At 41.9% G+C, this 22884-nt stretch overlaps 3 non-coding genes across 3 annotated transcripts; all 3 read left to right on the top strand.

Moving 5' to 3' along the window:
• The first annotated feature begins 1522 nt into the window (after window positions 1-1522).
• Window positions 1523-1596, top strand: TRNAN-AUU (transfer RNA asparagine (anticodon AUU)). Its single transcript has one exon. It is a non-coding gene; the product is annotated as a tRNA-Asn (tRNA).
• A 2260-nt stretch (window positions 1597-3856) lies between these two features.
• TRNAN-AUU (transfer RNA asparagine (anticodon AUU)) lies at window positions 3857-3930 on the top strand. Its single transcript has one exon. It is a non-coding gene; the product is annotated as a tRNA-Asn (tRNA).
• A 2259-nt stretch (window positions 3931-6189) lies between these two features.
• Window positions 6190-6263, top strand: TRNAN-AUU (transfer RNA asparagine (anticodon AUU)). The gene has a single exon. It is a non-coding gene; the product is annotated as a tRNA-Asn (tRNA).
• The last annotated feature ends 16621 nt before the right edge of the window (window positions 6264-22884 follow it).

Genomic DNA, 22884 nt, shown 5'->3' with positions numbered 1-22884 from the left:
ATTAAAATGGTAAACGTTATTGTACTTTAAGTAAAAATAAAAGAGACAAAATATCAATCCCAGTTTTGGATTACTTTAACAAAAAAAAAATGCATATAGCAGAGGATAGTTTCAATCTGCCTACCTCTCGGTTATGAGCCCAGCATGCTTCCATTGCAGTACTCTGCTGCACATGTAAGTTCAAGAGATCCTGAAGCACTCACTCATCATGGGAAAGTACCAATGTGTTTCTTCGTTGGTTGATGGAAGAAACATCTTACAAAAACTCTCCAGATTATTGACTTTTTAAAGTTTTTCTAGGAAACGTTTTAGATGAATGCTTATTAGCCTTTGTCAGTATGGACTTTTGCAAAGTGCCTCTGTGGTGCAATCAGTTAGCGTGTACGGCTATTAACCAAAAGGTTGGTGGTTCAATCCCACCCAGGGACGTAATTGACCTTGTTATCAGATTTTGGTGATCTTTAAGTAGACAAGTCAAATTTCATACCCCCTGTTATGGTGTAGGGTACCTGGCCTTCTCTGATGTAATCAGAGTTAGATTTGATTCAGTGATTTTATAAAAACATCTAGGAAGCACAATTTAGCAGTGGGTTGCAGAGAAAAAGAAATATGCTGGCAAAAAAATCAAATTGCGTGATTAAACAGCTCTTCATTTTCTGGCTTTATTTTTATGCTAACAAATTTGTTCTCTGAAAAGTGTCCACAAAGCCAAGTCTCTGATTAACACCTTTGTAGGGATGGTTTTTCACCTATTACTAAATTAAACTTGCTTCATTGGAAAGGCAGCAAGATGTATCCTCATTTGAATGTCTACTGAAATAATACAGGTTGACACCTGGAAACATTAACGCCACTGCATCCTTGCTGCTTTCTCATGTGGAAGTCTGTTTAATGTGAAAACAAGGTGATATCTAATTAGCACACAGGTAAGGAATTAAGAAAATCTTTATTTAAGGGTGAAGATGTTTCTCACAAAATTGTTGACCCAATGCATCATTGAAATTCAAGCTGGAAAGATGATTTTAATATATCACTTGTACATTTTGTATTGCTCTTCTGGTGACAATGTAGTTTGTTTTTGTCAATTACCATTTTAATAATAGGGTAAAGAAAATGAAGTGGATTTTTGAAAGAAAACAATACTGTCAATATACTATTAAAACAAATTAAAATGGTAAAAGTTATTGTACTTTAAGTAAAAATAAAAGAGACACAATATCAATCCCAGTTTTGGATTACTTTAATTAACAAAAAAAATGCATATAGCAGAGGATAGTTTCAATCTGCCTACCTCTGGGTTATGGGCCCAGCATGCTTCCATTGCAGTACTCTGCTGCACATGTAAGTGCAAGAGATCCTGAAGCACTCACTCATCATGGGAAAGTACCAATGTGTTTCTTCGTTGGTTGATGGAAGAAACATCTTACAAAAACTCTCCAGATTATTGACTTTTTAAAGTTTTTCTAGGAAACGTTTTAGATGAATGCTTATTAGCCTTTGTCAGTATGGACTTTTGCAAAGTGTCTCTGTGGCGCAATCGGTTAGTGTGTTTGGCTATTAACCAAAAGGTTGGTGGTTCAATCCCACCCAGGGATGTAATTAACCTTGTGATCAGATTTTGGTGATATTCAAGGAGACAAGTCAAAATTTCAAACCTCCTCTTATGGTGTAGGGTACATGGCCTTCTCTGATGTAATCAGAGTTAGATTTGATTCAGTGATTTTATAAAAAACAGCTAGGAAGCACAATTTAGCAGTGGGTTGCAGAGAAAAAAAATATGCTGGCAGAAAAATCCAATCGAGTGATTAAACAGCTCTTCATTTTCTGGCTTTATTTTTATGCTAACAAATTTGTTCTCTGAAAAGTGTCCACAAAGCCAAGTCTCTGATTAACACCTTTGTAAGGATGGTTTTTCACCTATTACTAAATTAAACTTGCTTCATTGGAAAGGCAGCAAGATGCATCCTCATTTCAATGTCTACTGAAATAATACAAGTTGACACCAGGAAACATTAACGCCACTGCATCCTTGCTGCTTTCTCATGTGGAAGTCTGTTTAATGTGAAAACAAGGTGATATCTAATTAGCACACAGGTAAGGAATTAAGAAAATCTTTATTTAAGGGTGAAGATGTTTCTCACAAAATTGTTGACCCAATGCAACATTGAAATTCAAGCTGGAAAGATGATTTTAATATATCACTTGTACATTTTGTATTGCTCTTCTGGTGACAATGTAGTTTGTTTTTGTCAATTACCATTTTAATAATAGGGTAAAGAAAATGAAGTGGATTTTTGAAAGAAAACAATACTGTCAATATACTATTAAAACAAATTAAAATGGTAAACGTTATTGTACTTTAAGTAAAAATAAAAGAGACAAAATATCAATCCCAGTTTTGGATTACTTTAACAAAAAAAAAAATGCATATAGCAGAGGATAGTTTCAATCTGCCTACCTCTCGGTTATGAGCCCAGCATGCTTCCATTGCAGTACTCTGCTGCACATGTAAGTGCAAGAGATCCTGAAGCACTCACTCATCATGGGAAAGTACCAATGTGTTTCTTCGTTGGTTGATGGAAGAAACATCTTACAAAAACTCTCCAGATTATTGACTTTTTAAAGTTTTTCTAGGAAACGTTTTAGATGAATGCTTATTAGCCTTTGTCAGTATGGACTTTTGCAAAGTGTCTCTGTGGCGCAATCAGTTAGTATGTACGGCTATTAACCAAAAGGTTGGTGGTTCAATCCCACCCAGGGACCTAATTGACCTTGTTATCAGATTTTGGTGATCTTTAAGTAGACAAGTCAAAATTTCAAACCCCCTGTTATGGTGTAGGGTACCTGGCCTTCTCTGATGTAATCAGAGTTAGATTTGATTCAGTGATTTTATAAAAACAGCTAGGAAGCACAATTTAGCAGTGGGTTGCAGAGAAAAAAAATATGCTGGCAGAAAAATCCAATTGCGTGATTAAACAGCTCTTTATTTTCTGGCTTTATTTTTATGCTAACAAATTTGTTCTCTGAAAAGTGTCCACAAAGCAAAGTCTCTGATTAACACCTTTGTAAGGATGGTTTTTCACCTATTACTAAATTAAACTTGCTTCATTGGAAAGGCAGCAAGATGCATCCTCATTTCAATGTCTACTGAAATAATACAGGTTGACACCAGGAAACATTAACGCCACTGCATCCTTGCTGCTTTCTCATGTGGAAGTCTGTTAAATGTGAAAACAAGGTGATATCTAATTAGCACACAGGTAAGGAATTAAGAAAATCTTTATTTAAGGGTGAAGATGTTTCTCACAAAATTGTTGACCCAATGCATCATTGAAATTCAAGCTGGAAAGATGATTTTAATATATCACTTGTACATTTTGTATTGCTCTTCTGGTGACAATGTAGTTTGTTTTTGTCAATTACCATTTTAATAATAGGGTAAAGAAAATGAAGTGGATTTTTGAAAGAAAACAATACTGTCAATATACTATTAAAACAAATTAAAATGGTAAAAGTTATTGTACTTTAAGTAAAAATAAAAGAGACACAATATCAATCCCAGTTTTGGATTACTTTAATTAACAAAAAAAATGCATATAGCAGAGGATAGTTTCAATCTGCCTACCTCTGGGTTATGGGCCCAGCATGCTTCCATTGCAGTACTCTGCTGCACATGTAAGTGCAAGAGATCCTGAAGCACTCACTCATCATGGGAAAGTACCAATGTGTTTCTTCGTTGGTTGATGGAAGAAACATCTTACAAAAACTCTCCAGATTATTGACTTTTTAAAGTTTTTCTAGGAAACGTTTTAGATGAATGCTTATTAGCCTTTGTCAGTATGGACTTTTGCAAAGTGTCTCTGTGGCGCAATCGGTTAGTGTGTTTGGCTATTAACCAAAAGGTTGGTGGTTCAATCCCACCCAGGGATGTAATTAACCTTGTGATCAGATTTTGGTGATATTTAAGGAGACAAGTCAAAATTTCAAACCTCCTCTTATGGTGTAGGGTACATGGCCTTCTCTGATGTAATCAGAGTTAGATTTGATTCAGTGATTTTATAAAAAACAGCTAGGAAGCACAATTTAGCAGTGGGTTGCAGAGAAAAAAAATATGCTGGCAGAAAAATCCAATCGAGTGATTAAACAGCTCTTCATTTTCTGGCTTTATTTTTATGCTAACAAATTTGTTCTCTGAAAAGTGTCCACAAAGCCAAGTCTCTGATTAACACCTTTGTAAGGATGGTTTTTCACCTATTACTAAATTAAACTTGATTCATTGGAAAGGCAGCAAGATGCATCCTCATTTCAATGTCTACTGAAATAATACAAGTTGACACCAGGAAACATTAACGCCACTGCATCCTTGCTGCTTTCTCATGTGGAAGTCTGTTTAATGTGAAAACAAGGTGATATCTAATTAGCACACAGGTAAGGAATTAAGAAAATCTTTATTTAAGGGTGAAGATGTTTCTCACAAAATTGTTGACCCAATGCAACATTGAAATTCAAGCTGGAAAGATGATTTTAATATATCACTTGTACATTTTGTATTGCTCTTCTGGTGACAATGTAGTTTGTTTTTGTCAATTACCATTTTAATAATAGGGTAAAGAAAATGAAGTGGATTTTTGAAAGAAAACAATACTGTCAATATACTATTAAAACAAATTAAAATGGTAAACGTTATTGTACTTTAAGTAAAAATAAAAGAGACAAAATATCAATCCCAGTTTTGGATTACTTTAACAAAAAAAAAATGCATATAGCAGAGGATAGTTTCAATCTGCCTACCTCTCGGTTATGAGCCCAGCATGCTTCCATTGCAGTACTCTGCTGCACATGTAAGTTCAAGAGATCCTGAAGCACTCACTCATCATGGGAAAGTACCAATGTGTTTCTTCGTTGGTTGATGGAAGAAACATCTTACAAAAACTCTCCAGATTATTGACTTTTTAAAGTTTTTCTAGGAAACGTTTTAGATGAATGCTTATTAGCCTTTGTCAGTATGGACTTTTGCAAAGTGTCTCTGTGGTGCAATCAGTTAGCGTGTACGGCTATTAACCAAAAGGTTGGTGGTTCAATCCCACCCAGGGACGTAATTGACCTTGTTATCAGATTTTGGTGATCTTTAAGTAGACAAGTCAAATTTCATACCCCCTGTTATGGTGTAGGGTACCTGGCCTTCTCTGATGTAATCAGAGTTAGATTTGATTCAGTGATTTTATAAAAACATCTAGGAAGCACAATTTAGCAGTGGGTTGCAGAGAAAAAGAAATGTGCTGGCAAAAAAATCAAATTGCGTGATTAAACAGCTCTTCATTTTCTGGCTTTATTTTTATGCTAACAAATTTGTTCTCTGAAAAGTGTCCACAAAGCCAAGTCTCTGATTAACACCTTTGTAGGGATGGTTTTTCACCTATTACTAAATTAAACTTGCTTCATTGGAAAGGCAGCAAGATGTATCCTCATTTGAATGTCTACTGAAATAATACAGGTTGACACCTGGAAACATTAACGCCACTGCATCCTTGCTGCTTTCTCATGTGGAAGTCTGTTTAATGTGAAAACAAGGTGATATCTAATTAGCACACAGGTAAGGAATTAAGAAAATCTTTATTTAAGGGTGAAGATGTTTCTCACAAAATTGTTGACCCAATGCATCATTGAAATTCAAGCTGGAAAGATGATTTTAATATATCACTTGTACATTTTGTATTGCTCTTCTGGTGACAATGTAGTTTGTTTTTGTCAATTACCATTTTAATAATAGGGTAAAGAAAATGAAGTGGATTTTTGAAAGAAAACAATACTGTCAATATACTATTAAAACAAATTAAAATGGTAAAAGTTATTGTACTTTAAGTAAAAATAAAAGAGACACAATATCAATCCCAGTTTTGGATTACTTTAATTAACAAAAAAAATGCATATAGCAGAGGATAGTTTCAATCTGCCTACCTCTGGGTTATGGGCCCAGCATGCTTCCATTGCAGTACTCTGCTGCACATGTAAGTGGAAGAGATCCTGAAGCACTCACTCATCATGGGAAAGTACCAATGTGTTTCTTCGTTGGTTGATGGAAGAAACATCTTACAAAAACTCTCCAGATTATTGACTTTTTAAAGTTTTTCTAGGAAACGTTTTAGATGAATGCTTATTAGCCTTTGTCAGTATGGACTTTTGCAAAGTGTCTCTGTGGCGCAATCGGTTAGTGTGTTTGGCTATTAACCAAAAGGTTGGTGGTTCAATCCCACCCAGGGATGTAATTAACCTTGTGATCAGATTTTGGTGATATTTAAGGAGACAAGTCAAAATTTCAAACCTCCTCTTATGGTGTAGGGTACATGGCCTTCTCTGATGTAATCAGAGTTAGATTTGATTCAGTGATTTTATAAAAAACAGCTAGGAAGCACAATTTAGCAGTGGGTTGCAGAGAAAAAAAATATGCTGGCAGAAAAATCCAATCGAGTGATTAAACAGCTCTTCATTTTCTGGCTTTATTTTTATGCTAACAAATTTGTTCTCTGAAAAGTGTCCACAAAGCCAAGTCTCTGATTAACACCTTTGTAAGGATGGTTTTTCACCTATTACTAAATTAAACTTGCTTCATTGGAAAGGCAGCAAGATGCATCCTCATTTCAATGTCTACTGAAATAATACAAGTTGACACCAGGAAACATTAACGCCACTGCATCCTTGCTGCTTTCTCATGTGGAAGTCTGTTTAATGTGAAAACAAGGTGATATCTAATTAGCACACAGGTAAGGAATTAAGAAAATCTTTATTTAAGGGTGAAGATGTTTCTCACAAAATTGTTGACCCAATGCAACATTGAAATTCAAGCTGGAAAGATGATTTTAATATATCACTTGTACATTTTGTATTGCTCTTCTGGTGACAATGTAGTTTGTTTTTGTCAATTACCATTTTAATAATAGGGTAAAGAAAATGAAGTGGATTTTTGAAAGAAAACAATACTGTCAATATACTATTAAAACAAATTAAAATGGTAAACGTTATTGTACTTTAAGTAAAAATAAAAGAGACAAAATATCAATCCCAGTTTTGGATTACTTTAACAAAAAAAAAAATGCATATAGCAGAGGATAGTTTCAATCTGCCTACCTCTCGGTTATGAGCCCAGCATGCTTCCATTGCAGTACTCTGCTGCACATGTAAGTGCAAGAGATCCTGAAGCACTCACTCATCATGGGAAAGTACCAATGTGTTTCTTCGTTGGTTGATGGAAGAAACATCTTACAAAAACTCTCCAGATTATTGACTTTTTAAAGTTTTTCTAGGAAACGTTTTAGATGAATGCTTATTAGCCTTTGTCAGTATGGACTTTTGCAAAGTGTCTCTGTGGCGCAATCAGTTAGTATGTACGGCTATTAACCAAAAAGTTGGTGGTTCAATCCCACCCAGGGACCTAATTGACCTTGTTATCAGATTTTGGTGATCTTTAAGTAGACAAGTCAAAATTTCAAACCCCCTGTTATGGTGTAGGGTACCTGGCCTTCTCTGATGTAATCAGAGTTAGATTTGATTCAGTGATTTTATAAAAACAGCTAGGAAGCACAATTTAGCAGTGGGTTGCAGAGAAAAAAAATATGCTGGCAGAAAAATCCAATTGCGTGATTAAACAGCTCTTTATTTTCTGGCTTTATTTTTATGCTAACAAATTTGTTCTCTGAAAAGTGTCCACAAAGCAAAGTCTCTGATTAACACCTTTGTAAGGATGGTTTTTCACCTATTACTAAATTAAACTTGCTTCATTGGAAAGGCAGCAAGATGCATCCTCATTTCAATGTCTACTGAAATAATACAGGTTGACACCAGGAAACATTAACGCCACTGCATCCTTGCTGCTTTCTCATGTGGAAGTCTGTTAAATGTGAAAACAAGGTGATATCTAATTAGCACACAGGTAAGGAATTAAGAAAATCTTTATTTAAGGGTGAAGATGTTTCTCACAAAATCGTTGCCCCAATGCATCATTGAAATTCAAGCTGGAAAGATGATTTTAATATATCACTTGTACATTTTGTATTGCTCTTCTGGTGACAATGTAGTTTGTTTTTGTCAATTACCATTTTAATAATAGGGTAAAGAAAATGAAGTGGATTTTTGAAAGAAAACAATACTGTCAATATACTATTAAAACAAATTAAAATGGTAAAAGTTATTGTACTTTAAGTAAAAATAAAAGAGCCAAAATATCAATCCCAGTTTTGGATTACTTTAATTAACAAACAAAAAAATGCATATAGCAGAGGATAGTTTCAATCTGCCTACCTCTGGGTTATGGGCCCAGCATGCTTCCATTGCTGTACTCTGCTGCACATGTAAGTGCAAGAGATCCTGAAGCACTCACTCATCATGGGAAAGTACCAATGTGTTTCTTCGTTGGTTGATAGAAGAAACATCTTACAAAAACTCTCCAGATTATTGACTTTTTTAAGTTTTTCTAGGAAACGTTTTAGATGAATGCTTATTAGCATTTGTCAGTATGTACTTTTTGCAAAGTGTCTCTGTGGCGCAATCAGTTAGTGTGTACGGCTATTAATCAAAAGGTTGGTGGTTCAATCCCACCCAGGGACGTAATTGACCTTGTTATCAGATTTTGGTGATCTTTAAGTAGACAAGTCAAATTTCATACCCCCTGTTATGGTGTAGGGTACCTGGCCTTCTCTGATGTAATCAGAGTTAGATTTGATTCAGTGATTTTATAAAAACATCTAGGAAGCACAATTTAGCAGTGGGTTGCAGAGAAAAAGAAATATGCTGGCAAATTGTAATTACCTGTAGGTGACAAGAAGAGAAGAAACGTCAATTCACAATTGATATCAGTTGAAGATAAATTAATGCTGATTGAACACTGCTGTTATGTGTCAATTTTATCACGCTTTGATAAAAATGCACGCTTAGATCAATAAATGCACAGCCAAACGGCTTTGCACAGCCTACACCATTGGACTTAAGTAGAAGACTATTACAAGTGAAACCAATAATTGAAATCTGTAACCACACCCCACCCCCTCATTACCTTAAAAACAACAACCAGGCATTCCACAAAGATTAAACTGGGTCTATATCATTCAAAACTTTAAAAAAGTACTTCAAAATCACATACTATGCAATAATGTTTCAATTTGCATAACCCAGCAGAATTAGCTTTGCATATATAGATATAGTGCAGCAGAATATATTGGTGGTTGTAGTCAATTGTAATTAACTGTAGGTGACAAGAAGAGAAGAAACGTCAATTCACAATCGATATCAGCTGAAGATAAATTAACGCTGATTGAACGCTGCTGTTATGTGTCAATTTTATCACGCTTTGATAAAAATGCACGCTTGGATCAATAAATGCGCAGCCAAACGGCTTTGCACAGCCTACACCATTGGACTTAAGTAGAAGACTATTACAAGTAAAACCAATAATTGAAATCTGTAACCAAACCCCCCCCACCTCAAATGCCAGGCAATAAATTACCTTAAAAACAACAACCAGGCATTCCACAAAGATTAAACTGGGTCTATATCATTCAAAACTTTAAAAAAGTACTTAAAAATCACATACTATGCAATAATGTTTCAATTTGCATTACCCAGCAGAATTAGCTTTGCATATATAGATATAGTGCAGCAGAATATATTGGTGGTTGTAGTCAATTGTAATTACTCAGCAGAATTAGCTTTGCATATATAGATATAGTGCAGCAGAATATATTGGTGGTTGTAGTCAATTGTAATTACCCAGCAGAATTAGCTTTGCAAATATAGATATAGTGCAGCAGAATATATTGGTGGTTGTAGTCAATTGTAATTACCCAGCAGAATTAGCTTTGCATATATATAGTGCAGCAGAATATATTGGTGGTTGTAGTAAATTGTAATTACCCAGCAGCAGCTCTACTGCACTCAACATCACCAGTGCTCACAATATATATAATGCTATATACTATGCCATAGTGGTGCTTACTATATAACACCTCCTACTGCGTTCCCCCTGGCAATGAGCATGACACCCAGAGAGTGAAACCCCTGGCAATGAGCATGACACCCAGCACGTGAAACTCTTGGCGTTGAGCAGTTTTTGTAAAAGTAATTAGAAGCTTTACTGTAGGGCATAGTGTATCACAGATATTGTGGTGAGTGACATAATATGTTCCAAAGGGCATTAATGTGTGGGGCTTAACATGGTGGAAATTACTGTACTTTTTTCCCTGTGGTGGCCGAGGTCTGTTGGTGCAGGGTCAAGAACTAGGGTGTAAGGTAGTCTTTGCCTGCAAGGCTACGGTCATTTTATGGAGACCATACCCATACATTTAAGTGTGGCATATACCTGCGCTTGCTCGCGGGGTGAGAACATCTCCCTAATTGAATTCAGCGATATGAATAGAGGTTGTGCAGCAGCCACAGAAAGGGTTAATCTCTGCAACTTGTCACTAAATTACATTGTTGCAATTTTAGCTGGGAGCTGCAATAATTACTCTAATACATAACACAGCCAACACTTCTATATTCACACAATATACTGCATGGTTAATATAGAAGTGGTGCTTGCTAAACAGCACCTCCTACTGCATTCCACATCACCGCTGGTCACACTCATATCAGGCCCATAATGCTGTATACTATGCCATAGTGGTGCTTACTATATAACACCAGGTGCTGTGCAGTGGTCAAAACACACTAACTGGTCCCATGCTGTTGTTGAACTAAAGGCCTATACACACGATGAGATTCGGTCTATGCTAATAGGTTTAAAAAGGTTACATAAAAGCTACTTTATGTATTTATTCATTAAAGTTTTTAAGTTGTATTTTACAACCATACAATGATATGATATATAATGTATCGTATAATCATTACATAATGTTGATGGCATTGAATTGTCTCTGCCTTGACTAGTGGCAGCAGCTTCAGCACTAGGTGGAAGTGGATCTTGATCTTTCCCTATTTTACCCTCCACCTTTTTGTTCTCCATTTTTTAATGTGTGGAATTATATGCCAGTAATATATCTGGAATTAGACGGTGGTAATGTCTGGAATTAGATACCACTAGATAGATACCAGATATCACTGTGACTGGAATGATGACATATGCACAGTGACAGGACACTACCACAGCACCCTACAGCAGCCATATGCGGCACAAGACACTGGAGTATTAGTAATGTACTGTAGTATACTGAGCACCACAAGACAATGAGCAGTGATACGGAGCACTGATGAGATTACTAGAACTGACACTGAGCAGCCAGATGCAGCACTGGACTATTAGTAATGTTCTGTAGTATACTGAGCACCACAATGCAGCACAAGACAATGAGCAGTGATACTGAGCACTGATGAGGATACTAGAACTGACACTGAGCAGCAAGATGCAGCACTGGACTATTAGTAATGTACTCTAGTATACTGAGCACCACATTGCAGCACAAGACAATGAGCAGTGATACTGAGCACTGATGAGGATACTACTGAGAACTGACACTGAGCAGGAGAGACACACTACAATTTCATCTTGCGCCTCTTTTTTTATTTATCTTTGCATCATGTGCTGTTTGGGGCTATTTTTTTAAGTGCCATCCTGTCTGACACTGCAGTGCCACTCCTAGATGGGCCAGGTGTTTGTGCTGCCCACTTGGGTCGCTTAGCTTAGTCATCCAGGGACCTTGGTGCAAATTTTAGGACTAAAAATAATATTGGGAGGTGTGAGGTGTTCAGAATAGACTGGAAAGGAGTAGAAATTATGGTTATTGAGCTTAATACTATAGGATCAAAATTACCCCCAAATTCTATGATTTTAGCTGTTTGAGGTTTTAAAAAAAAATCACCCGAATACAAAACCCGAAAGGGTGGTTTTGCCAAAACGCGTCCGTATCCAAAACACAACTGCGGATCCGAAACCAAAACCAAAACATGAAACACGAAAAATGCCCGCTGCACAACTCTAGTTAGGGGAGAAGCATGTAGCCTTGTAGACTATGCACAGCTATATCTAGAAAAATATACGATCTAATCTTTAACCAACCAATGCAAGAAAGTATTTAATGTGAAAATACGAAACACTAGACTAATTGGAGGTGCGCCCTAAAGCAAATTACAATGTTAGGATTAGGGGGTTCGGAAAGACCTCTAGTGTAAACACTACTATATACATTTTAAGATAGGAAGGTACAAATTACATATTCACATTGCATCTATGGGCTGGATTCAAATGTCCCTTTCCTCCCTCAATCGTGCCCGTCAGCAGCTATTCTAATGTTGCTGCCAACGGGTGCGACATGTTTATTTCAGCTCGCTACCCCCAGGGGAAACAAGCTGAAATGTGTGCAAAGAGACCCATTTGGGCAACCAAACGGTGTCTTTTCATGATCGCGCCCATTACTTTATTCAGGTTTAGGTGCTTTGTGCACCTAAACCAGAGTGTAATGGGCGCAATAATTGAGGGCATTTGAATTTCCCTTATATGTGTGTGTGTGTGATATACACACAGACACACATACTGTATTTCTTTATATAATGGACACCTCAGTTTCTATTCATTCATGTCCTGCCCCCTACTCTGTCAGACCCCTTCCCCTCTACTTTTCTGACCCCAAACGCCACTCATTCTTGTTGAGTGCTGGTGGGCCCATTCAGAATTTTGCTATGGGGCCCACAAAGGTCTAGTTACGCCACTGGGCAGGGTTATAGAGGAGGCGGTGCAAGGCATCCTGGGAACAGTCAAAGCTTTAGCCTGTTGGTGCCTTGGATCAAGATCCAACTCTACACCCCGATGTTAGTGTAGTGCCTTTTGGGGTTAAGGTTTTACAGAAAGTTACAGGTTTTTTTAATTTAGTAAAATATGCCCCATTTTAAAGATAGGGCATTTACATTTGTTGCACCTGTGCAGTACATAGCAGCCTGCAGGGCATGTACAGTGGCTTCATTTGGGTGCACATACATTGCCGGCTCCTGGTCGCAAACTGAAATTATTGTGTGTAAGTGGAATTAGCGGTGTTTATGTCATACAGGGGGGTGGGGGAGGTTTGTGGTTGGTGGGGGGCACGCTGTGTGATTATTATCCTGCATCTATACATACATGCGCTAACACCTGGACATACACTGATGTACCCACACCTAATATCCATACATACACGCCCTGACACCTGGACATACACCAACATTCCCACACCTGCATCTATACATACACATGCTGACACCTGGACATACACCAACATACAAGCACCTGCATCTATATATACACGCGCTGACAAATGGACATACACCGACGTACCCACACTTGCATCTATACATACATGCACTGACATCTGGACATACAAGCACCTGCATCTATACATACACGCGCTGACACCTGAACCTACACTGACGTTCCCACACCTGCATCTATACATACACATTCTGACACCTGGACATACACAGACGTACCCACACCTGCATCTATACATACACGCGTTGACACCTGGACGTACACTGACGTACACACACCTACATCTATATATGCATGGATGCAAATGTGGGTACGTCTGTATACGTCCAGGTGTTAGCATGTGTATGTATAGATGTTAGGTGTGGGTACATCAGTGTATGTCCAGGTGTCAGCACATGTATGTATAGATTCACATGTGGGTAAGCCGGTGTACGTCCACGTGTCAGCATGTGTAGGTATAGATGCAGGTGTGGGTACGTTGGTGTACGTTTAGGGGTCAGCGTGTTTATGTATAGATGTTGGTGTGTGTATGTCAGTGTACGTACAGATATAGGTGTGTGTATGTATGTATGTATGTATGTATGTATGTATATGTATAGAGGAAGGTGTGATACATACATATAACACATACATGATAGATACATACATATATCACACACACGATAGATAGATAGATAGATAGATAGAACACATACATACATACAAGATAGATACATACATACATACATGATAGATACATATATATACACACACATACGATAGATAGATAGATAGATAGATAGATAGATACATATATATATATATATATATATATATCACAAACATATATGATTCATACATATATCACACACACATACATGATACATACATGAGAAAGACCTGGGATGGTGATGAGGCCAGGGCCCCCTGCTGATGTTGCGTTGAGGAAGGCAGTGTTCCAGGGCGGATGCCAGTCGGGGAGAGCGCCGCGCAGCCCGGGAAAAATACTGCTGAGGAGCTACATCTGGAAGAGCCCCTGGGAGGGAGAGTGCCACATGCCCCATCCTGCGTGGCAGACTCTGCAGGCCTGCACATGGGAAGGGAGGACTCTGGCCACACATACTCACCCTTCTGCTGAAGCCCAGCTGCTGTCCCCATCAGCGCTCTCCAGCGGGGAGCGGGGCCAGGATGAACCTCAACCTGTGAGAACTATCTTCACGATCAAGAGATCTCATATGCAAGATAAGTATGTGTTGGGATAGGGCTGGGGAGGGCGGCTGCTCGGGCACACCCCCGTCAAGTTAAGGAGATTTAACTGAGGAAGCACAAGGGAACTCTCGTCTGGGGACAACAACTGCAGGGAGACCACATCTTTTCAGATGAACATGGGAGGGCGGAAGGCTGCCTAATACTGAAGCACCCTCAGACATTAAACCATATGCAACAACTATTGCAAGCATTCCTGGGGGAAGGTCTGCAGCAGACGGATTTGCATACGGTGATGTCATCCAAGCAGTGGGCCAAAGTTGGCTGGAACCCTCATCTGTATATGAAAAGAGAAAAGGGGCATGCAGGGCATGGCGGCCTTTTGCGGCGCTTGGATAACCCCAAGTTTGCATTAAACACCCCCACCCTCCTTCGGTGTGGGGCTCATGTTGGCCATGCCCAAGCCCCTGAAGCATTCAAGCTGATTTCTTGCAGCAGCTGGGCACTGTAACAGCTTCAGAGCTGCTCTACAAGACAAGTAAAAGGGTGTGGGCCCTGCAGCACCACCTGTAGTTTGCATACACACATATATAGGACAGCATCTCTTATATGCCCCAGGGTCAATAAAATAGTATCCTTGTCTAGGCTATCCATCCCCTCAGATAAGGTATTTGTCCATGCCGCTACAGCACTACACACCCAGGCCGACGCAATTGCCGGTCTGAGTAAGGTACCTGAATGTGTATAAATGGACTTCAGGGTAATCTCCTGTTTGCGGTCAGCACACTCTTTGAGGGTAGCCGTATCCTGGGACGGGAGGGCTACCTTCTTGGATAAGCGTGTTAATGCTTTGTCCACCCTAGGGGAGGATTCCCATCGTAACCTATCCGTTGATGGGAAAGGATACGCCATAAGAATCCTTTTGGAAATCTGCAGTCTTTTATCTGGAGATTCCCAAGCTTTTTCACATAACTCGTTCAGCTCGTGTGAGGGGGGAAAGGTTACCTCAGGCTTCTTTCCCTTGTACATATGTACCCTCTTGTCAGCGACAGGGGGTTCCTCTGTGATGTGCAAAACATCTTTTATTGCCATAATCATAAATCGAATGGATTTTGCCAATTTTGGCTGTAACTTTGCATCATCGTAATCGACACTGGAGTCAGAATCCGTGTCAGTATCTGTGTCAACAATCTGGGATAGTGGGCGCTTATGAGACCCTGACAGTCCCTGCAACATAGGATCAGGCATGGGTTGAAACCCTGACTGTCCCAAAGCTTCTGCCTTGTCTAATCTTTTGTGCAATGAGTTTACACTAGCATTTAAAACATTCCACATATCCATCCAATCAGCTGTCGGCGGAGACACCACATTCATTTGCTCCCGCTCCTCTCTAATATAGCCTTCTTCCTCAGACATGTCGACACACGTGTACCGACACACTACACACACAGGGAATGCTTTTTCTGAAGACAGTTTCCCCACAAGGCCCTTTGGAGAGACAGAGAGAGAGTATGCCAGCACACCCCCCAGCGCTATATAACCCAGGAATAAAACAGTAACTTAATGTTTGCCCAGTAGTGCTGCTGTATGTAATTTGCGAATTATGTGCCCCCCCCACCCCTCTTTTCAACCCTCTTGTCTAACGTGGTATAAGCAGGGTAGAGTCCGGGGAGCTTCCTCTCAGCGGTGCTGTGGAGAAAAAATGGCGCTGGTGAGTGCTGAGGGAGAAGCCCCGCCCCCTCGGAGGCGGGCGTCTGTCCCGCTTAAACTGTAAAATTGGTGGGGGCTTATACATATATAAAGTGCCCAGCTGTATATATGTTATATTTTTGCGAAAGAGGTTTATATTGCTGCCCAGGGCGCCCCCCCTGCGCCCTGCACCCTTACAGTGACCGGAGTATGTGAGGTGTATGGGAGCAAAGGCGCACAGCTGCAGTGCTGTGCGTTACCTCAGTGAAGATCATGAAGTCTTCTGCCGCCTCTGAAGTCTTCTTTTCTTCTCATACTCACCCGGCTTCTATCTTCCGGCTCTGCGAGGGGGACGGCGGCTCGGCTCTGGGACGGACGGCGAGGGTGAGATCCTGCGTACCAATCCCACTGGAGCTAATGGTGTCCAGTAGCCTAAGAAGCAGGACCTTGCAACTCAGAGAGTAGGGCTGCTTCTCTCCCCTCAGTCCCTCGATGAGGGAGTCTGTTGCCAGCAGTGCTCCCTGAAAATTAAAAACCTAACAAAATACTTTCTGTCAGAAAGCTCAGGAGAGCTCCTGAAAAGCACCCAGTCTCCACTGGGTACAGTATCAAACTGAGTTCTGGAGGAGGGGCATAGAGGGAGGAGCCAGTGCACACCCAGAACTAAAGTCTTTCTTAAAGTGCCCATGTCTCCTGCGGAGCCCGTCTATCCCCATGGTCCTTACGGAGTCCACAGCATCCTCTAGGACGTTAGAGAAAATAGGATTTTAATACCTACCGGTAAATCCTTTTCTCTTAGTCCGTAGAGGATGCTGGGCACCCGTCCCAGTGCGTACTGTGTCTGCAGTTATTAAATGGCCCTTAACTCCAGAACATTTATGTGGAGATGAAAACATCCAAGGAAGACTTGACCATCTTCCTTGGATGTTTTCCCCCTGTGTGACTGCTCTCCAGCCTCGGAGGGTTGCATCCGTGGTCCCTAGGATCCCGTCCTGGATCCCGAACCATCGCCCCTCTAGGTGGTGAGAACTGTGCAGCCACCAATGGAGTGAGATTCTGGTCTTGGAAGACAGGATTATCCTCCGGTGCATGTGTAGGTGGGATCCGGACCACTTGTCCAACAGGTCCCACTGGAACACTCTGGCATGGAACCTGCCAAACTGAATGGCCTCGTAGGCCGCAACCATCTTCCCCAGCAACTGAATGCATTGATGGATTAACACTCTTGCTGGTTTCAGAATTTGTTTGACCAGACTCTGGATCTCCAGAGCCTTTCCACTAGAAGAAAACCTCTTCTGTGTCCAGTATCACTCCCAAAAACAACAACCGCGTCATTGGGACCAACTGCGATTTTGGCAAGTTTAGGAGCCAACCATGTTGTTGAAGAACTGTCAGGGAGAGTAGATGTTTTGCACCAACTGGTCCCTGGATCTCGCCTTTATCAGGAGATCATCCAAGTACGGGATAATTGTGACTCCTTGCTTGCGAAGGAGAACCATCATTTCCGCCATCACCCTGGTGAAAATCCTCGGAGCCGTGGACAGACCAAACGGCAACGTCTGAAATTGGTAATGACAATCCTGAATTGCAAACCTCAGGTAGCTTGATGCAGTGGCTAAATGGGAACATATAAGTAGGCATCCTTTATGTCTACCAAAACCATGAAATCTCCTTTATCCCCCGGACTGGAGATCACTACCCTGAGAGATTCCATCTTGAAATTGAATTTCTTTAGGTAGAAATTAAGGGATTTCAGATTTAAGATTGGTCTGACTGAGCCGTCCGGCTTCGGGACCACGAAGAGGCTTGAATAAAAACCTTCTCCCTGCTGACTAAGGCTGATTTGAACAATCGGTGAGGGGGAACGTCTTGAAACCCCAGTTTGTACCCTTGGGACACTATTTGTAAAACCCACGAGTCCAGGTCCGAATGAATCCAGAACTGACTGAAGAGTTTTAGACGTGCCCCCCACTGGTGCGGGCTCCTGCAAGAGAGCCCCAGCGTCATGCAGTGGATTTGGCAGAAGCAGAGGACGATCTCTGCTCCTGCGATCTTGAAGAGGCTACAGACCTCTTCCCTCTTTTCCTTCCTCTACCTGCAAAGAAAGGGGAATCTTAACTTCTTGCATATCTATTGGGCCGAAATGACTGCGTCAGATAATGATGCGTCTTCATCTGTTGAGAGGGAACATAGGGCAAGAAGGATGACTTACCTGCGGGAGCTGCCGAGATCAAATTAACTAGGCCGTCGCCAAACAAGGCTTCACCTTCATAGGGAAGAGACTCCCTTTCTTCTTGGAGTCAGCATCAGCATTCCCTTGGTGAATCCACAATGCCCTCCTATCCGAGACTGCCATGAAATTGGCCCGTGAGCACTTGTGCCCAGTGTAGGATTTTTAAATATGTGTAGTTTACTGTATGCAAGGGTTTAAAACCTTTTAGGAACTGAGCTCTAAGGTGTATTACATGTAGTTTAAAAAAAACAAAAAAGGTTTATTTTATGGCAGTAGTTTCCTAACTGGGGTTCTTGCACTGGTAGCATAGTTTGGTGGTCCAGGACCAATTAAAATTATTTATACTTTATTAAATTGGCAAAACCATTCCCTCACAACATAACTGAACCTGAGGATGACATGCTATAAACACAATTTACTTAATTTTATATTTTTTTCTGAATTTCTCAATAAAAAAAACTTTGGCCTAGGGGTGCCGTGAAACAAATTTTGATACTCTAGGGCAGGGGTGTCAAACCCATGGGCCGCATGCCGCCCCCAATGCATCCTTTTGTGGCCCACAGGCCGGGGTCCGGCAGGGGTCCGACAGGGGTCCTTTTGTGGCCCGATCACCTTGCTTAGAGCGAGGGCAGGAGAGTGCAGCCAGAGTCTTTGCTTTCTATGTGCGGCACCATCTTCCCGAAGAGATCACCGGGAAGATAGTGCCCCTTCCACTGGCTACAGCACAGGTATACTGGGGTGGGGTAGCAAACTGGGGGCCCCAATGGGCCCCTCCAGCAGTCCCTCTACCAAAACATGTCTTTTGGTGGTTTTGCGGTGTTGTTATAACTACATGGTGACGATACTGTAGCACAGAGATTTTCAACCATTTACAACTCACGTCACACAGAACAAGATTTAAATATTGACAAGGCACACTGAAATATAATGGTGATGCATGGTGCAGTATCGTGTCCTAGGATGTCATGTCGCAGCTTCTCCATAGGTAACGCCTGAACAGGCCCGGTGACAGGGGGGACAAAGGGGACACTTGTTCAGGGCTCCAAGTATTAAGAACAGAAATAATGGGGCCACAGTGCCAATATTGCTTTTTAAAGTGTATCCACCAACTGCTCAATTTAAGCAGGAAAACAATTAACAGGCCAACTAAACCCTCCCCCCTCCTTTTACCCCATCACTTTGTCCAGTCCCTGTGGTCCATACTGTATTGCCATTATTATGCATGTTGCTGTGCTGGCCCTTTTCTGAATGTCCCTGCCACTGCCACCGAAGAGCTGGATAGCCCAGTATGAAAACCACCTGCCGGCCTCACTGACGGTCCGAGTCAAAGGCTCCATTTTTTTTTAAAGATCCCTCTGCCAAGTTAAGGGGGGGTTGAGGGGGCCCCAGAGATATCAGTGTACTGGGCCCCGAGATTTCTGTTTCTGGCCCTGACCCTCAGGGGCGTATCTACCCCTTGGCCAGGATGGCACTTGCCAGGGGCACCATCCAGCTGTGCCAACCGTGGCTAAGGGATAGAGTTCTGCAGTCTCAAAAGGGCGCTATGGCAATCAGCGTGGGACTGACCAATTAGACGGTGAGGGAAGGATACTGAAATTGTCCCAACCCTGTTACAGTTTGAAACGCCCCTCAACTGCTGTCCACTGCTTCACTCCTAGCTCTGCCCCTTTGAAATTATTAATCCCTACCCCCCGGTAGGCGGAGTTCTCCAGGCCCATACTCAGGAGTCACCACTGCTGTACATTATGTGCCGGTTGTAGAGGCAGAGCGGGGAACATCAGAGAACGCCACAAATTACACAGTGGGCAAGGAGATGGCTGGAGACAGCTGCACAGCCATGCCTTGCAAGTTCGAGAGAGCTGTTGAATTTCAGCACTTCAAGTCAGAGCCTGCCCCCTGCTGCCCAAGCAGTCCGTGACAGTTAGTGTCGAGGAGGGGGGGATTTGTGCATGTGTGCTATCAGTGTGTGTGTGGGGGGGGGGGGGTGGGGGGGTGGAGGATGTGTGTGACTGTGAGGGAGCTGTCAGTGTCAGTGGGGAGAGGAGCAGGAGGGAGTTGTCAGTGTGTGGAAGTGATGAGAGTTGTCAGTACTGGGGAAATGTGTGTGTGTGTGTGTGTGTGTGTGTGTGTACTAGATTTAGGAGTGTGTGTTTGTGAGAGGTTTCAGTTGGGGAATTAGAGTTCATACAGTAATTAAATGTTTTCATATTGAGAACTACATCTCCCAGCATATACAGTGTGCTGGGGATGCTAACAAGCTTTATTTAAAAGTTTAAAAAACATTGCTTTTATGACTGCAATGGTTAAAAAGGGAGAGCTATAAATCAATTTATCAGTGAATGATCGCAGTTTGAGCTGTTACATTTTACTGAACCACCTATCCCTCCACACTCACTACCTGTCCTCAGGATACATTTACCATCCCGGCAGACGGTATACCGGCGGTCATTTGACCGATGTTGGAATCCTGACACCACTTGGGAGACTGGTGCCGGCACACAGACAGCCAACATCCCGAAGGCGAGTATTGGAGGGAGGGTTAGGACCGGGGGAGGGGGTGTTAGGGAAGGCACTAGGAGGGGGGGGGTTAGTCCTAGCTGCCACCCCCTGAGGGTTAGCCCTATCCGCCCCCCCGAGGGTTAGGATTAGGATTAGGTATCATGTGACTGCTGGAATCCCGAGCGCCGGATGCCATACCCAACCCCCTTTACTTTTTCAGGCATTTCTATCTCTCCTCTCTCTATGGTGTTCCGATTGCCCACTTTCCCTTGTGCTTTTCTCTCTCTCTCCTTTGTTTAGAGCATCAGTTTCTGTAGTCCACTTTATCCTTATTTTTTCCAGTGTTTCACTATCTCTCTGATGTAATGAGGATGTATGGTCTAGAGGGATCAGTAATGCATTGTACTGTATAGAGGCGTCAGGGATGTAGCGTAGGGTATAGAGGCGTCAGGGATGTAGCGTAGGTTATAGAGGCATCAGGAATGTAGCGTAGGGAATAGAGGCATCAGGGATGTAGCGTAGGGTATAGAGGCGTCAGGGATGTAGCATAGGGAATATAGGCGTCAGGGATGTAGCGTAGGGAATAGAGGCGTCAGGGATTTAGCTTAGGGAATATAGGCATCAGGGATGTACTAGCAGGTATATAGAGGTCAGTGTACTGTATAGAGGGGTCAGTAATGCAGTGATGGTTGTAGAAAGGTCAGTGATGTAGTGTAGGGTATAGAGGGGTCAGTTATGTAGTGTGGGGTAAAGAGGGGTCAGTAAAGATACTAAGCTGAAGTACTTAGAACACTTCTTGAATTAAGACACAACCTGCAAGAAAAAGTATGCAATATGGGTGAAAAGGCAAATGTCAGAGGTCTGATACAAGTGACCAGCTCCACACCTTGCACCACATAGCGTTATGTTAAACTGGGATATGTTCTTTTTTGGTGTGTGTGTGTGTGTGTGTGTATGTGTGTGTGTGTGTGGGGGGGGGGTGCCAAAGGAAATTTTTGCCATTGGCTCCTTTGGTCTAGAACCAGCCCTGATCACAAAATATTTTTGTCTGAGCAGACTGGACACTGATCAGCGTTGGCTCATTCTCAGCCCCCCGCTCAGCCTCTGCTGCCAACAGACTGCTATTAGCTAGTTAACCTTCTGCCTTCCCTATCTATGACACAGACTGCTGCTAATGCTACCAGAATGTTCCCAGTGGCTTCACACCAACAGTGAATCCCAGCCGATGATGTAGGGCAGCGTGTGGGGGAGGGGGTCAGTTGCTGTGGCTCCAACATGGTAACCGCCAATGGACTGCAATGCTTTATCGAAAGGGGGGGCGCCAGTCCCTTACTTTGCCAGGGGCGCTTGGACCCCTAGCTACACCTCTGTTGACCCTAACCGATACCCCTAAACTAACCATAATTCCTGCAGTAAAAATCCATGTTTCTATGTATATAGGGGGTCATTCCGAGTTGATCGCTTGCTGCCGTTGTTCGCTGCGTAGCAATCAGTTGAAAAAAAATGGCTAATCTGTGCATGCGCATGCTCCGTAATGTGCATGCGCATCGTACGGGTACAAAGTCCATTGTGGTTTTGCACTAGTTCTAGCGATTATTCCAATCACAGAACAGGCCACAAGGAGATTGACAGAAAGAGGGCGTTTCTGGGTGTCAACTGACCGTTTTCAGGGAGTGCTTGGAAAAATGCAGGCGTGGCAGAAGAAATGCAGACGTGGCTGGGCATTCGCTGGATGGGTGTGTGACATCAAAAGCCGTCCCTCGGTTGTTAGAATCAACGCACACGAAGTGTAACTACAGTGCTGGTCTTATTTTGAAACGATTTTGCAGGCGCTCGGCTGCTCAAGTGTTCGCACTTCTCCAAAGTGAATATACACTCTCCAGTGGGCAGCGACAATGCGTTTGCATGGCTGCTAAAAACTGCTAGCGAGCAATCAACTCAGAATGACCCCCATAGTGTATTGCAAGAAAATATCTGTAAATCCAATGGTACCGTAAGTGCGGTATATACTCGCACTTCTTTGCGGGGTGAGAACATCTCCCCTAAGTGAAGT

The sequence above is a fragment of the Pseudophryne corroboree genome, chromosome 11 (genome assembly GCF_028390025.1).
Source record: "Pseudophryne corroboree isolate aPseCor3 chromosome 11, aPseCor3.hap2, whole genome shotgun sequence".
Lineage (NCBI taxonomy): Eukaryota > Metazoa > Chordata > Amphibia > Anura > Myobatrachidae > Pseudophryne > Pseudophryne corroboree.
The sequence above is the reverse complement of the archived record's forward strand: the minus strand, read 5'-3'. Positions and strand labels throughout refer to the sequence as shown.